Raw genomic sequence first — 18,248 nt, 5'->3', positions numbered from 1 at the left:
TGGCATTTCATCCAGGCTTTGTTCTTGCCTTGTACATAACCTACAATCATTTTCACTTAATTCATGGTTTCAGGTGTCTTAAACCAGTTTTTTGTTATACCTGTTAAATATGAATTAATTAAAAAACCAAACTATCAGTTTAGAAGTCCAGTTATACCAACATAAGTATTTAATTTATTTTTTGCTTATCTACATTAAATACATCATTTTTAGCACTAATTTAAGTATGGTTAGAAATGGTGAAAACAAACTGTCCTCCTTTTGATGACATATACAAGACACCATCATAAGGCACAAATGCCTTAAATCATATGTATTATAATTTTGAATGATATATAACAGCAAACAGAGGGGTTGGTTTTGGCAACAGTTATGGACTTCTTATAATTTGTATATTTACAAAGTGATGTCCCCTGAGCATGCACTTCTAGGTTAACTAGGTTTATCACCAAACAAGCACATATTTCAGTATTCTGTATTTGTGCCAATATTCTGCATTTGCTATTTCAATGAGTCACAAAGCTGTAACAGAAGTTGGAAAGTTTAGTAGAACTGATTTAGTTGGTGGTTCAAGGATGTCAGGCAAATTCATCACTTTGACCGATCCTTTGACATTTGTCATCAGAGTGGTTGTAGATTTTTCAGTACCTGTCACAGCTAGAGACTGTTGTGAAATGGAATCCCAAACACAGGAAAATGGGCGGGGGACCTCCAAAATATAGCTTGGAAGCAGACCATGACCTTTATGAATCAGCCCAAAAGAGGCTTGCCCAGTCCAGCTTATTCTTCACTGCTATCTTTAGACTTTGGTCTAGCAGGCCCCAGACAAGGAGAGTTGACAAAATAATTAGAAATGTTTGAAAATATAGCAAAAGCCTTACAAGAGAGGGAATGATCATAAACCCCTGGCTTGTAGACAAAAAGGCAAACAAAGGATCTTTATAAATAGAAAAATACAAGCAAAATACTTAAAGGAGCAAAAATAGAAAAAAAGGAATTGTCTAAAAGGCAGCTGAACAAGTCCCAGTATGAAAATCCAGATACAGCCACTGATCTTTTGCTCATATTGACAGACCTGCCTCATCACCCTACCAGTAACCGACTGTGCGCTGTCAGCCTCAAGCAAGTAAAACAAAACTGCTTTCACAGTAATTCTTAGTATTGCCTTCTTGATAACAGACTACTTATAACATAAATTATGAACAGCACTAACACAAATAATATAAAATATGAAAATTAATAATTAAAAATGACAACAAAACATAAAATACACATAAGTACAGGCATAACATAACAGCATTATTGTTACATAACAGTGGTAGTGTTTTCACTTACCATTCGGGCTGCACGTAAATTTTCAGTGCCAGTTTGTGCAACGTATGACCTAGTGTGCCAGGTTTGCCAGTGGATTTGACTAGGATATTCAAGTTTGGCTTTTTAAAAAGGGTACATTTCTTGTATGAAAACGGCAGGAGTTAAAGTGGCCCGATTTGGATATAACTGTTTAGATGCACATTAAATCCCGCAGTTCATTGGTGTAGATAAGCGATCGAGTGTGCCAGGTTTACCAGTGCATTAAATTAGAGAACCCGCATTGGACTGGGAAAACTTCACATGCACTAAATACGTGAAATATGAATTCCTTTCATAACTTGTGCAAATAAGAAGCTGAGGGCTTCTAATGTCTAACTAATGTCATTTCCTTGTACTATAAATTAGTGCAGTGGTTAGCGGTGCTGCTTCGCGGATTTAACAATCTGGGCTTGAATGCATAGCCTGCTTTTATAAATTTGCCAATATCCATTTCTGTGGACTGTAACTGTGTGAGGAAAACATCAGACTGTTCAGTGAAATCTCCTGTTTCCAGAAAATGATGTACAATAGCACGCAATGGTATTTGGTGCTTATCTGAATGTATGCGGCACACACACAGTATTGGCCGGTGCGACCTTAAAGTACCTGGTGCACAGGCTATGGTAAGTGGTGGGCATGAGATAGTAAGTTGTACGCACCAAATTGTTTCCCAGGAAGGGAAAAAAAACACCATATCTCCTCAGGTGCTCCATACAAGTGTGCAGATGAATACCTGTAAACATAAAGCACGTACCCAAACCCTTACCCTCCCACAAGCCTAATCTTAACCATAGTGTAACGGGCATAGTGTGATGGGCATTTCATGACTGACATTCTAGGCATTACCTGACGTACGTCATAGGTATTGCAAGCTACTGTTAAACCCACCTCCAACCATCCCACACTCCTTTAATAAATAAAAGCCCACCAGTCTGCTTTTTTATATCACTGCGCTACAAGAGCTGGAAGTGACGTCAAACTGAAGTGCCATGGCCTTGGTAAGGTCATAATTAGGTAGCCCCTAAGCACACTTTTGTAATATTTTAATCTCAGTTTATCTCGTACGTATGTGAAAACATCTCATACATATGTAAAAGTATCTCGTACTTACAAGATAAGGGTTATCCCATAATTTTTTTCACTGTGCGGTTCAGAGCTTCCATACAAAACAAGGTGGGCATAGAGATGTGAGAATTTTTAAAAGACTGAGGGTCAGTCAGACAAGGGTTAGCATATAAAAAGCCAAAAAGAAAACCAAGGGGCAAAACCACTGAAGATCAACACCATAAATAAGCCAAGATATTCTTTTTGTCTCAATAAAGATTTTCCTGTTTTTTTTTTTTTTAAATGTGAATTAAAATACGGCTCAAATAACCAAAGTGGTGTGACATAAATTTTTGATTCACACTTGTATGCATACAGCACCAGAAATAAATATACTCCAAGCAAAAAAATGGTGCTGGGATGAAGTCACCAAAACAGATCTCTAGAAGAACAGATTCATTCATAAGATAAATAAACAAAAAATAATCTGGATCATGTGAATCACAATACTGTAAATAACATGGCAAGTTTTACCTTCTCCTCTGCAGAATACCCAAATTATGGTATCATATCCATCAGATCCTTCACAGAGATTGATTAAATTGACTCAAATCAGCAAATCATCTGTCAGGCGCGAGCATTTAGGGGACACCTTCAGGGCTCTGATAAGGTCAGTAACACCACTCCAACATGTGGTGCAATTTCCTATTTCTATGTTCCCTGCAGTTCTGAAGGTCACAGTGTAGTTAACTGATGTCATTCTACTTCCTCGAAACTCCCACCCCTTCTGTTATCTCTTGTATATAAACAAGCTGGCCACTGGAAATGGTTTGTTCATTTTTGAACCCACCACTGAGGGAGATGGAACTTCAGTGCAGAGCATTTTCATCAGTGACTGACACTGAGTAACAGATGGCTGAGGCCTTTTGATCTTGAGTTTGAACTTACTGTTATTTTTCCTTTTTCTTTCACCACAGAGGTACCTCAAATCTTCCTTTTGTCCTGTTTTTAAGTGTTGCTCTTCATGAAGCAAAAAAAGACAGAACTAAACAGTTTGTCTGTAAATCTGCCTGTGGTAACTTGACCTGTAACAGTTCATTTTCATTGCATATTGACAAACACTTTTCTCATTGCTCTGTTGTTTCATTCTCTGTGATAATTTGCCTGCCATGCTTTAACGGGAGAGAACTGTGATGTTTTAAATGCCAACTTTCCTTCAAATATACCCTCCTCTGTATACATAAGATCTATTTATTAATTTGCTTCCTTAATAATTTATTCTTTGTTTAAGTAATAATGCTTATTTGTACAATTTAGATACTGGAGCTACTTGGTCAAATTGTCACTTTTCATGTTACTTTCTTATTGTACAATTAAGAGTAGTTATTTCTTTACAACCTTTGCATCATATTTTGGTTAATTCATGACATCATGCATGGTGCTCCTTATTTTCGCAGTGGCTGTAGACAAGGACCTGCCATTGTCAGGCACAATATGTGATGTTTCCACAGCTATTTTATAATTGGTGAGCTTCACATACAGCATTTACAATCTGTTGTGACACCTTGGCCTTTACTATTTGTTTAATTTTTTTGCTTTTGTTGTCTGGTTCACCCCTTGGACTTTTGCAAGTTTTCATATTCTTCTCCTTTGTTTTTTCGATTCTTCTGGCTCTTGTTTATCGTTTAGATTTGTGAATCATGTTGCTTTTGCTCACCATTTACTTTGCCTCTTAGGGGCTAATCTGTTTGATATGTTTTTTAATCTTTGTCTATTTGAAAATTTTGTTAATAAAAACATTTTATTATAAAGAACCATTGATGTTGTATTTTTGGCCCAGGGGTTTAATGGATTCCCTCTCCTCTTTTATGAATTGTTAACTTTGGGTTCTTCTTGGTCGATGCAGGCCACAAAGGATGTTTCTTATGTTTGGCTCATTTGTGCAGCAAGACCCACTCTTTGTGTTCAGACCTGTATGAGGGAGTAAAGACCTACCAATCTTTTCAGTTTTGTGAGCCAGCAAGATGATAACTCTGGTTTTGCCTGCCACACTCCCAAAGACACACTGGTTAGATTACCTGGTGACTCTAAATGTCTCCCTTGTGGGAGGTTGTGTGTATATGAGTGAACCTTATGCTGGCCTGTCACCCTGTTCAGGGCTGTTTGCTGCGTTCTGCCTTATATTGCTTGGTTACAATCCAGCCCTCAAAAACCCTGAATTAGACTAAGCAGGGTTAAGAATTTTAGGGTTAGGTTAGGGGATGTTATGAGTACAAAATATTTAGTGATTTTGACTTCTGTTATCTGAGACTCTCCAATAAAATCAGTGCAGTGGTAAACAATTTAATTTAATTTCCACTTGAAATATGCTCTTACTGTACATTTTGAGTTCTTCCCAGCCTGTCACTAACTTATGCATGTGCTGTTATCAAGTGTGGCATATGGCCAGCCGTTCATCCCAGCCAATACCCCCAGGCCGCCAGATGGAGCCCTCCCTGCAACATGGAGGTGCCCCGAATTCCAGCAGGGCCTCATGGACATTGGAGTTTTAATGCACAGCCCTGCTGGATACCATGGGGGCCGCCAGGAGTCGCTGCAGGGAGGCCCAGGTATTTATATTTTCCGTATAGCCCGGAAGTATTTCCAAGTCACGGGAACGGAAGAAATGATATACTTCCGGGCTGAAGAAAAAAGAAAAGTTTTTACCTGACCCGGAAGTGCTGGACTGAGGGCTCAAAAGCACTTTCGGGTCAAGGACTATAAAGGACTGTGGGAGATCCCAGACAGACGGGCTGAGCTGAGTTGGGAGGCAGGGTGGCTAAGCATCTAGGAGTGGAGGATTATTGATTGTGTATTGTTTATTGGAGATTTGTAGAGTGGTGGTGCTTTGTGCACATTTATTATTATAATAAATAACATTCTGGACTTTTATCTGGTGTCTGACGTATTGTCCGAGGGTTCAAGGGAATGAGAGTGCCCCTATCTGTCACACAAGTAATACATCAGTTTTTCACAATTGGCACAATTATGTTTCCTATGCCCAGATAATTTCTGATGGACACAGAACTGCCTGAGGCTCAAAGGTTGCTAAAATTTTATGAGTTAAAGATGAGATTCTTGGAAAATCTAGCCATGGGCAGCATTCAGTACAGTAGTGTTACACTTCTCAGATGTAGAATCATCTGGAGGAGATTACTCTGATATAGGATGGCACCTATAAAGCTGTTCTCACCTTGTATGTTTGTTTTATTTTGTGTCTTATGTTAAATGACCAAACATACATGCAGCATATCGGTTTCTGATTTTCTCCACCATTGACAGTCATTTTTGGATTTGGTTGACAGCAGATATCTTTCTCTCGGTAGTTTATGGCTTCTCATCTGCAAATGCTAGCAAAATGTTTCCAAGAGTTTTCTATTGTTGTTAAAGCTAAGACGATATCTGAGCGCTTATTGTATTTTTTTAGTAAACTTGTAAATCAGATGAAGAGTGGTCACAACTGACTAACAAGTAGTCCAAATGGAATGCTACATAAATGTAAGTGACGGAAAAGAAAACCATAAAGATAATGCATCAGAACGGTTCAGGGAAGGATTTCAGGAATCATCTTAACTGTTATGATTTGGTCTCTAAAGTGAAAATTCTCAATTAAATTAAAAATATGAAAATACAACAATGTAAAATCTCTAACTTCAAATTTAAAGATACCAAGAGAGGAAAGAAATCCTAAGACAAAAGAAAAAAGTAAGTTGAGATGCAGGCTACTAAATGCAAGAACATAATTCATTAATTATTATTAAGCCAAAAATCAATTAACCAAAAATCTAAAATTGAAAACAATTGTTATTATTTTGCAGGCTTTTGTTTAGTTTTCCATTTAATTTAGACTTTAGAGGCTTTTTTTTACCATGCAGTTTTCATTTCTGGTTATATTTAGTATTTTTTGTTTCATTTTATTAACATTATTAATATTTCACATTATATTTTTGTTTATCCATTGTTGTGACTTGAGAAATTAAAAAATTTGTTTTAAAGATAGTGTTTGGGGTTTTGAACTTTAGAGAATATAAAGATGTGTGTTTTAGCGTAAGAAAAAATATTTTTTGTTAATTAAAAAAATCTTTTATTTTTCTGGGTACTAACCTTTTGAATGCAGTTGTCAAAATGTCTGAACTTCTCTTTTTTTACTCCTTTGTATTCATTTTGAAGTAAAAGGTTGTATCTGTTTTTATTATTTGTTTGATTGGGTAGCGTTGCATTGTAATGGTCTGGTTTTTGAAAATTAAATTAGAAGGAAAATGACAGTCAATTATTAGGAGCGTTAGGGCGAAGGTCAGGCACCGAAGCATCACATCAGCAACAGTGTACATTTCGAACATCACAGTTTTTGCGACATCCTAGTTTGTAATCTTTGACAGAATACTTGTGTATAAATGTTTTGATTTTGACTCTTTGATTGCTTTATTTTTTGGACTTTGCCTTTGCTTAGTAATTTTGTTTTGATGTTAGTTCCTTTTGACTACCTGTTATCAAATTTTGCAGTCCTTCAGATTGCATTTGTCTCTTGGTTCTTTCATATTTTAAATAGCCTGTTTGGCCAGCCATATTAAAGCACGCTGGCAGGGCACCCAGGTCTCTGTTTAATTTTTTTTTTGGGCATGACCACTTGCAGGCTCTTTAAGTCCTTTTGATCTTAGCAGGGCTTCTGGTTGCTACTGCCTGAAAAAAGTCAATATAAACGATAGGGATATTATTTTTTAAGGGCTCTGTTTTCTATCTTAATTGAGTTCTAAAATATTTTGTAAAGTTTTGGCCTTTGCCTGTTCTCTAATTTGTTTTTATCTCCTGTTTCTTTTTTCTTCTGCTCTTGTGTTCTGTCATTTAGCCAAACTTAAAAAAAACACCAGAAAGTCCAAAGCAGAAGACTGCTTAATTTACAAAGGGAGTGGCACAAAAATGAAGCAGAAAGGCACAGTTAAAGATGAAATGCCACTGCAATGAGGCGGTGGCCACATTTAAAGATAGGGAGCAAAACAAGAATCAGAAGCAAGACCCTTATACATTCTTGGCTTTACATTACATTGCATATTCTTGAAATTACATTCCAAGTCTTCAGAAAATTTCCTGTGTCTCTGACTCAAACTTTATACTGCCAAGTGAGAGGATGTACTTGAGAGCACCTGACAATGGACTTGAACCCTTCACAGGACTTTTTTCTGTCTTGCACTTGATGCTGGCCATAATCCTAAACTAGATTAAATGGACTTGATAACGAATGGATGGATGGATAGGCAGATGTTTAATTAGTGAATTTAGTAGCCAGTGTTTCGTGTCAAGCTTAAGAAAACACTTACAAGGAGAATACTAATATTGTACTATCTACCTTCTTATATAATACGCTACTGTGGCTGTCCGTTTGTCTGTCCAGGATATTAAATCACCTGTGGCTCGCAAACCGTTTGAACTATTGACCTAAAATTTGGTACACATATACTACGTGATGTCTACTATCTGCTTTAGGGGTGATGATTGACCTCCAAGGTTATTCCTGTTTTTATTTCTATTTTATTTTATTGTAGAATCAACTCCCGGCAGTGGCCAGCAGGGTGGCCGTGCGGTACATGCACACCCCTATTACCTTCGCTGTCACTTCCCCTACCTCTCCATATATTAAATCATTCTTGAGGCAGATTGAAGGCTTAAGTGCCAGCTTAAGTGAAAAATTAAAGCAAACGTACTAAGTAATTGCAACACAAGCACTGACTTAATCAGTTTTAACGTGAAAAGATGCAGATGAAAGAAAAGAAGTGGGCCGCTAGGTCGGAGAAAAAAAGAGCTGCTCAGGAAGCAGCAAGCGCATCAACCTCTGAGCAAACAAATGCTAAACGCACAGAGAAAGAGGATGAAAACTATGAATGTTCAAGTCAAGTGTAAACGTGCAGTGCACCATTACTGGTGTTCAATAACTACTAGGTAAACTAGACCCACACAAAGCTTTATAGAGCAGTTTAATAGAACAAAAGAGTCACAGTCACTGACCTAAGTAGGAAGGTTTATTCTGCATCTGTCATCCAGTACCAATGCTTTATGCACTTTACTTGGAAAATACCATGAGCGGCAGTGGAAGCATGAACATGGCAAGGAATGGAACCTGCTAAAGACTAGTCTGATTAAAGATAGATAGATAGATAGATAGATAGATAGATAGATAGATAGATAGATAGATAGATAGATAGATAGATAGATAGATAGATAGATAGATAGATAGATAGATAGATAGTGTGGTGGATTGCCAGCTTCTTACTCCGGCCATCACCCCCAGGCCGCCAGGAGGAGCTCTCCGGACAGCGTGGACGTGCCCCGAGTTCCAGCAGGGACTCATGGACTATGTAGTTTTTATACGCAGCCCTGCTGGATACCTTGGGGGCCACCAGGAGTCACTGTAGGAGGACTCGGAGGCTCTTATGTGCCCTATAACCCGGGAGTACGTCATGGTCACGTGACAGGAAGATACGACGTGCTCCTGGGTTGAAGAAAAGGACTGTTTACCCTGACCTGGAAGGAATAAGGAACTGTGGACTGATTGGGCAGGAACACCTCCGGGTCAGGGTGTATAAAAGGACTCTGGGAAGCCCAGTACATTGAGCTGAGCTGGGAGGTAGGGTGGCAAGTGTCTGGGCGAGTAGGAGAGAATTGTGATTGTATTATCGAGAATTTATGAGTAGTGTGGAGTGGTGGGTGCTTTGTGCACGTGATTACAGTAAAATAAATAGTTATTGTGCTTTTACATAGTGGTTGGAGTGGTACCTGAGGGTCCGAGAGGTGGATCAAGGGCTTATCTGCTACAATAGATAGATAGATAGATAGATAGATAGATAGATAGATAGATAGATAGATAGATAGATAGATAGATAGATAGATAGATAGATAGATAGATAGATAGATAGATAGATAGATAGATACTTTATTAATCCTTTGGGAAATTCACAAATTTTAAAGAGCCAGTGATCAAATCTTTGATATCGAAAAACTAGTGAAGCTGTGAGCTGGCACATTTAAACATGGATTGGGAGCCTAATTGTTCCAATAGCATGGCACATCGTGTGTTTCCTGTAACTTAATCTTCTGGAATTATGACAGTATCTGAATGAAATTAAGATAAAATTGAAAAAGAGAGATTAAGATTGGTTACAGTTTTCAATTGCAAAAAGTTTCACAAATAAGTCTTTGGCAAGGAAGTAATACAGGTGACTGATCATAAACGTCTACTTCAAAGAAGGCTCTTTGAAATGTGCCCCTCACATTTAATGCATTTTTCTTCATCACCAGAATTATAACCTGACTTTCAAGTTCACTCCAGGAAGAAACTTAATAGTAGAAGATTCAAGATTGCAGGATGCAAATTTGGGCAGTAGAGAATATCCATCCATCCATTTTCCAACCCGCTGAATCCGAACACAGGGTCACGGGAGTCTGCTGGAGCCAATCCCAGCCAACACAGGGAACAAGGCAGGAACCAATCCTGGGCAGGGTGCCAACCCATCGCAGGACACACACAAACACACCCAGCACACACTAGGGACAATTTAGAATCGCCAATGCACCTAACCTGCATGTCTTTGGACTGTGGGAGGAAACCCACGCAGACGCGCGCAGAACATGCAAACTCCACACAGGGAGGACCTGGGAAGTGAACCCAGGTCTCCTTACTGCAAGGCAGCAGCGCTACCCACTGCACCACCGTGTCGCCCTAGTAGAGAACAGGATGTACAAATTCATATGGGCTGTATTAAAGGCAATGTAATGTTATATTTGAGTCATTTATGGATAGAAAGATAGAGATATTTATTCAGCATTGCAATATTTACTAACAACACAGGTGCATTTAGCCAAGAGAGCTGTCTTTAACTCATAGTAAAACAAATGAGCCATGGAGAAAAGTCGGAGCAGATTTGTTCCACCTGGAGGAAAAGGCTATGTAATAATAATTATAACTCAAATTATCTAGAATAAGCTTTGCTGTCTGATACTAGAGAGCAAAACAGATAACTATATGCTCTGAAGCCATCTTCATTAGGCATGGCATTCCCACTACATTCTGTGATAATGGACCGCGGTTCAGCAGCTAAGAGTTTATAAAGACTTTGCAGAACAGTATGGGTTTCAACATATAACATGAAGTCCATTATACCCACAGTCAAACTTACTATCAGAAGAAAGGGGGAACAGGTTATTAAACACTTACTGAAGAAAACATCAGAGGCTGGTAAGGACCCGTATCTGGCTACCGGGAACTATAGTGCATCAACCTTAGAATGTAACTAATGTCATCACCAGAGTGCTAATGATAATACTACCATAAGCAGTATATGCTCTTCAATGCCCAGAACAATATTCACTGAAAAATCACAAACTCAACTATTCTTATGATGATACAGGACAACCCTTACATTCACTAGTGCAACAGGACCTGGTATGAGTCAGATGCAATGAAAGATGGGAGGTCGATTGCAAAGGTTCTCAAAGAGACAATGCCAAAATCATATCAGGTTCTTACTAAGTATACATTGTTAAGTTTGACTTGATTAAACGGAATGGTGTTTTCTTCAAGTTAAATCAATAAAAAAAAGTATGACAATACCCTCCACAGGATCAGAGACATTATCTGAAAATATCACAAACAGTATTTCAGAGTTCAGACAGCTCTTCTGACATGATGTTATTAAGTATGCATTCCAGCGCTTAAAGGGAGTGGTGAGACACTCAAGCTGAAGCTGAGAGTTTAAGTGTTAAACTGCTATGCTCTGTCATAAATGGAATCAAAGTAAACTATTATTAAACTTAAAACGCTCATTGCAGTTTGCTAGCTATCAATCCTTTATTCATTTTTAACACTGCGGAAAGGATATTTGAACATTTATCTAGTGGGTTGGATACGACACAGTTGTTTGTATTAATAGTTGAATAAAGGGTTGTAAAGAAATCTTATGGGTAATGGCAACATTGATGTTATGCTTATTCAAGGAATAAACTGATTATCATTAAGAGTACTTAGAGATATAGATAATGCTGTCTTCTTTAGAAAGGAGGAGATCTACTTATAGATGACAGCAGACGACACTCTTGCTACTCTGTAGAAAGAACACTACTATAGCAATATAGCAGTTCTAATGAATTTGGAGGCTCAGCTTATAATCAAAGTGAAATGTACTGTAATTATTGCATTTATATAACTCTTACTTCCCACATTGGGTACAGCATGCATTAAAGGCTGTACATACTGTAAGGGACGGCAGACAGCTCAACCCGGCCGGGACACCCAAAGGATAGAAGGATGGGGGAAGGCAGATATTTTTGGACACTGCCTCCCCCAAAAGGCTAGATGGCAGTTCCCCTGGAGTGTAGCGGTGCCCTGGATTCCCACAGGGCATCCTGGGACTTGGAGTTCTGTTTGTCAGCCCTGTTGGGTACCGTGAGTGCCTCCAGGATGATCTGTAAAAGGACCACAGGATCCATACCTCATCCATTGAAAACTCAAGTCCTCCATCTGACCCGGAAGTACTGGCAAGTCACGTGGGAGGAAGAACAGAAGCACTTCGGGGTCAAGGACAATGTAACGGACTGATGGGAACCCAGCAAGCGAGCAATTTTATGTCCCGAAACAAAATTTTTTTGAACATTTCCTCATTAAACAATATGAAAATAATTTTCACAATGTCATTGGGACCACCATAGTTTATCACTGTGCTTTGATTGTTTTTATTACTTGCGTGAATAGTGAAACCTAGCATTTCTATAATCAGTCAGTCATTATCCAACCCGCTATATCCTAACACAGGGGTTTGCTGGAGCCAATTCCAGCCAGCACAAGGCAGGAACAAATCACACATACCCACACACCAAGCACACACTAGGGACAATTTAGAACTTCCAATGCACCTAACCTGCATGTCTTTGGACTGTGGGAGGAAACCGGAGCACCCGGAGGAAACCCACACAGAGAACATGCAAACTCCACGCAGGGAGGACCCGGGAAGCGAACTTGGGTCTCCTAACTGTGAGGCAGCAGCACTACCACTGCGCCACTGTGCAGCTCCATTTCTATAATCAACTAAAAGCCATTTTTCCTAATATTTTTACCTCAAACCTAAACAATAAAAATATTTTTGAAACCAGAACTTATTTGTAAACCCATTTCTTTTAATTTTGCAAGATATGTGCACTGCCAGAGCTGCCAAAACATCATGCTTCCTGCCCTACACCTTAAATCCATCTGTGGCCTCCATAGCATTTTTTGTAATTTCACTGGCAGGTCAATTTGTAGATTTCTCCAAGCTAAATATGATGTGAAGGCTGTGTTTCTTGTTAATACTCATTCAATGTGTGTAATGAAGTGCTGCTCATTTTATAGTTTAATGGTATATGACAATTTTATAAAAATGGCTTTTACATTTTTTGCCTTACTGTACATTCTTATCTACATTGTTTGTACATGAGACTCCTGCTTCTATTTAATAGCATTCTACGCAAGCTCTTATTTCTATTTCATCTCTTCTCAACAGACAAGAACTTCTGTTTCAAAAATCATATGGTATGATTGATTGTTATTATAATACCTCATAATTTAATCTAAATTCGGTTATGTTTCATGCAGTACTCACCATTTAATTAGATAGGAAACACCCTATATATTAGAAGAGTGGCAGTACAGTAAAATACATCTAATAACATAAAATGATCAAACCTGCTTAATCCAGATCAGGGTTTTGGGAGGTGGTCCACAGCTTAACAAATCAGCATTTATCACAAAGCAGAAAAAAACCATGGCAAGAAGCCAGACCACCACAAGGCACACATACACACAATGAGAAGGTGCAGACTCCACCAAAATGAGACCATGACCAGGATTCAAACTCAAAACGTTAGTTTGTGAGGCAGCAACACTAAGTACAGGGTCCCTGTTTTAATACCACAAAGTATGTGTGAAAGACAAGCTTGGTTTGTCCACATGAATATTTGCTAAAGGACCAAATACTGAATTTGGCAGTTCTATTAAAAATATTTCAGCCAAAAAAAGCTTTGAGTGGTGCACTTCGATTGCAGATGGGAGGCAAATCCTTTACAAATAAATAGAAAACAGTGAGTACAATACAATGCAGATACAATAACTTTGCTTTCTGGATTTTAAGAAAACAGACTCGTTTATTGGTAATGCATATGTATGTTTTTATGTGCCACATATCCCTCTTGTATCAGTGCACCTTATATGGTCATTTACAACTTCACTACCAACCCTTTGTAGCTCACAATTCTTTTAGTAAGCACGCTTATTGTTTTAATTGCCTGCTTTCTGCTCCTGTCCTTTTGGCATTAAACTGGTGTTCTCCATTATAACCATTGAAGTTTCATTATGCTTTCCCTGCAGTTCATTTTATCTTTTAACTGTAAAGGGTGATAAAGCTACCTGTTGTTTCAACTGTCAGGGTTCCATGTAAATAATGGACTCACTCATTCTCTGTGTGTCTCCTCTCTCTTACTAATTAGTGTAAGCAGCTGCAAGGTGCAGGCAGAAACATGGCATTTGTGGCCAAACAGAACCAAAGTGTAAAAGAAATGCCAATACTTTTCATCAGGTTAAAAACAATCTAAACATGTTGTCACACCTACCTTAATTGTCACCTCTGTAACTGTTCTGGTGCAATGGAGATTAATATGTTCTTCTCTAAGCTACTTAAAAATACAATGCTGCCTCCAAGTGGCCAAAACGTTAAACTGCTACAGTAAATCATCTAGTCTGAAGAAACATTATTTTAAACAAATCATTTAATTGATGGACTGATGAATTGATTAGTTAAATATGTAATTGTTAAATTGCTTTAAGAAATCAAATTAGCTTAGTTAAGAAAAAGCTTTTGTTTTGGGATTTTATTTGGAAAGGTGGACACTTTTAAACACAGGCTCATTCCACCACAGTGTACTAAGAAGCACCTCTGGGGGACTTTTCTGCCCACCGTTATCAGACAATTCAATGCTTCCACTCCAAGTACTTATTAAGTTTATTTTTGTTTATTTATTTACTTATCAAACGATTGATTGGATGTATTATCTATCCTGTGAGTCTGTATCCTTGTTTTATACGTTTCTGCTGGAGTAGGCATCTGAATGTCCCTGTAGGATTAATAAAGTTTACTTAATCTAATCTAATCTAATTACATCCATCCATGCATTATCCAAGTTGCTATATCATAACTACAGGGTCACGGGGGTCTGCTGGAGCCAATCCCAGCCAACAAAGGGCGCAAGGCAGGAAACAAACCCCGGGCAGGGCGCCAGCCCACACACCAAGCACACATACTAGGGAAAATTTAGAATCGCCAATGCCCCTAACCTGCATATGTTTGGACTGTGGGAAGAAACCCACACAGACACAGGGAGAACATGCAAACTCCACACAGGGAGGACCCAGGAAGTGAACCCGGGTCTCCTAACTGCGAGGCAGCAGTTCTACCACTGCGCCACCACGCCACCATGCCACCCCTAATCACATGGAGTAAATTAATAAACCATATGGCAATGCAACAGATTATTTCAGAATCAAGTATGTGTAAAACAAACACACAGCTGAAAACTTGTTAAGGGTAAATTTAACACAAATGTTTTTCTTCACATTAACAACCACAGACAAACAGAATAAACTACCACGTGGTGTGGTAAAGAGTAGGACTTTAGGGTTCTTCAAATCTTGGTTCAGTGTTATTTTGAAGAACTTAAGAGCCTATTCTCATCAACATTATTTTGCTGTTTGAATGTTTGGTGAACTCTCACCACGATCAAGCCACCGAGTAAGAGGCAGCTAGTGATCAATATCAAAGCTTACATGTGTTGTTTTTGGTCTTTCCAATCTCATACACTTTTTAAATTTATTTACAGAAAATAGGAAAAGATACCCAGAAGTGTACAATTAATGATAGCTGACAACATGTTTCTAAGACAAACACAAATAACAGGTTTGTAAGAAAAACTGTTCATTTGGCAGAACAGGTTTAGGATTTGCCAGTGGTGGTAGTCGCCCAGCACTCTCCCTGCAACACAGGCAATCATACTCCATCGGCAGCCAGGTAATGTAATTTTTTTTTTTGTCTTTCTTTCCAGTTACTCCTCTTTCATTTCTCTCTCATCATCCATCTCAGAGAATCAATAAAACTCTGCAGCAAGACTGAAAGGTTGGTCACTAATTCTTGTGCAGTCACACATATTGATGGCAAACTATAAACAAGGGGCAGCTTGTTTGTTGAAATGTTTCGAAAAGTAAAAAAGTCACACACAAAAAGTCTATGTCTATGTAATTTTGTAACTTTACCTTAAAGGAAGCTAGCTTGTTTTTTAATAACTGTTGAGTCTCAAGCAAATGCAGTACATTTTCGTGAAAACACCTTGGATAAGCACTTAGTTAACATGGACCTAACCTTGAGGCATAAATGAACACACAGCTTTCATGTTTGAAATGGTGCACAACTGATGTGACATCGGAGTGCACCATAGGGACACTGTGTTGAATACCATGTAACTATAGCTTCATTTCATAAAACAAGTACTGGGGCAAATGAGATAGTCATCACAGTGTAGTATACATGGAAACTGCTAAAAAAATTTCAGAGCAACTTTGCTAAACAGTTACGTGGAACAAAAAAGAAACTGAATATTGTCCTCCTCTCCATTTAACAGTGTCACAAATACCTTCAATGCATTGTGCAATTCAGGAGTACAGAGAAAAACCTGGCACAAAAGGTGCCTCAAAGTTCTTCTGCCAGAGTTTAGGACCTGAATTCTCTAAAGAAGGACGTATCCCAGCAGGTCATTGGATGTTCAAAGCAGTCTGACATTCCCGTTAAAAACTGGAGGGCTGCCTTCTCTGGTCTCATGTCAGAGGGACCTAATAAAGTGGGATCAGTTCAGAGGAGGTTGGTTTACTTCCATCATGTGAGAAAATTCACCATCCTCAGAAATGACAAAGTTAACTAGTCAGAGTTAATTAACTGCCCAATTCAAAAGTGTGTGTGTTTGGAGCAATTCTAGAGAAAGTTCATACCAGATTCTATATGCTGTCACAATAATAAGACAAAAAAAGTCGCAAAATGGTTTGGGGTAGCCACCCCATACAGTATATTGAAGTGGGTTGCAAACAAGGTAAAGCAACAGATTTCACTGAGCTCAAAACGGAACTGGTGCATAGGTGGAAAAATGGCGGTTTTAATTGGAGGCAGAGGAAATGAGGTCGTCAGGGCCAGAACCGGAAGTGACGTCATTGGGGTCAGGCAGGATTTCCCGGGAGTGGTCTGCAGGAGAAAAAGAGAAAGGGTTAATGTACACTGCCCACCTCTGGTCCAGCATGGAATTTCCCTCATTTGGGCCCTTTAGCTGCCTCCCATGCACACGTGTGTGACTTTGCCTTCAGCAATTGCTGCGGGCTGTGTCTGAAGGCAGATGTATACCTGACCCATCAACCTAACCTGTGGTGATGATAAGAGCAAAATAATAGTATCAATTTAGGACCTGTAGGAAACTGACTGGCCCAATAGAATCTCAAACTACAGTACAATGCAATCAGAATATAATAAATATCCTTAACATTGACCCATGATTCCTGTTTATTGGGTTCATGCCAATATTTGCTGAAAATGCAATATGACCTTCTGCTTAGAGCACAGCGTGAGAGAATCTGTCCAATGAGAAGTAGTCCGTAGAGGACAAGGAGTAAAAGTGAGGATTGCTGTCAATAAGCTTGGCAATAGTAGTACTAGTAATTGTAGTAGTAAAGAAGTATTCAGACCCTTTCACTTTTTCACATTTTGCTATAATTTAAATTTTTTCCCCCATCAAACAAAACTAAATGCCCCAGAATGACAACGCAAAAACAGGATGTTAGGAATTTTTGCAAATTTATTAAACATTAAAAATTATATTGACATAGGTATTCAGGCCTTTTGCTATGACACTTGAAATTTAGTTCAGGTGCATCCCATTCTTTTGATCATCAAACCCAATGGAGTAATTGAAGGAGAAGGCTCATTATAAGAGAGGTGACAAAGCATGTCATGGTCACTCTGGCTGAGCTCCAGAGAACCTGTGTTGAGAAAGGAGACACGTCCAGAAGGACAACCATCACTGAAACACTCCACTATTCTGGGCTTTTTGACAGAGTGGCCAGTCACATGCTGCCGACACATGGAGGCTCACTTGGTATTTGCAGAAAGACACCTAAAGGACTCTCAGACTGTGAGAAACAAGATTATCTGGTCTGATGAAACCAACATTAATGTAATGTATGAAGGAAACCAGGTGCCACTCATCACCCCTGCAATACCATTCCAACGGTGAAGGATGTTGGTGGAGTAATGGGCTAGAAATTGGTGTTTTAAAGAAAAAGACATTTCTGTGTGTTGCTTTTAGGGAAAAAAACAAGTAAATAATAAATGTAACTAAAATAATAAAAGCAAAAGCCAACAGATGAATATGCACCCTTTGTTTGAGAGTGGAATAAGTAAAAAGGCAAATTTCCTGAATAATTCTGTTACAGGTTATTGGTGGTCTACAGCAGGGGTCCCCAACCCCTGGTCCGCGGCCCACTACCGGTCCACAGCCGTCTGACAGCCAGGCCGCGAGAGAACTGCCGGCAACGGCGACTCACTCAGACTTTTCAGAACGCTTGGCGGGCGGGGCTTTGCAGCGGCGCAGAGAGAGGAGAGAGACCGAGGTGAGAGACTATTACAACAAAGTATTTTTATGGTCCCGACAGTTTCCCCATATGACATGAGTCTATAGAAATCGCGTTACTACGAAGTACATTCAAC

Source organism: Erpetoichthys calabaricus, chromosome 4 (genome assembly GCF_900747795.2).
Source record: "Erpetoichthys calabaricus chromosome 4, fErpCal1.3, whole genome shotgun sequence".
Lineage (NCBI taxonomy): Eukaryota > Metazoa > Chordata > Cladistia > Polypteriformes > Polypteridae > Erpetoichthys > Erpetoichthys calabaricus.
This window is presented reverse-complemented; position numbering follows the sequence as displayed.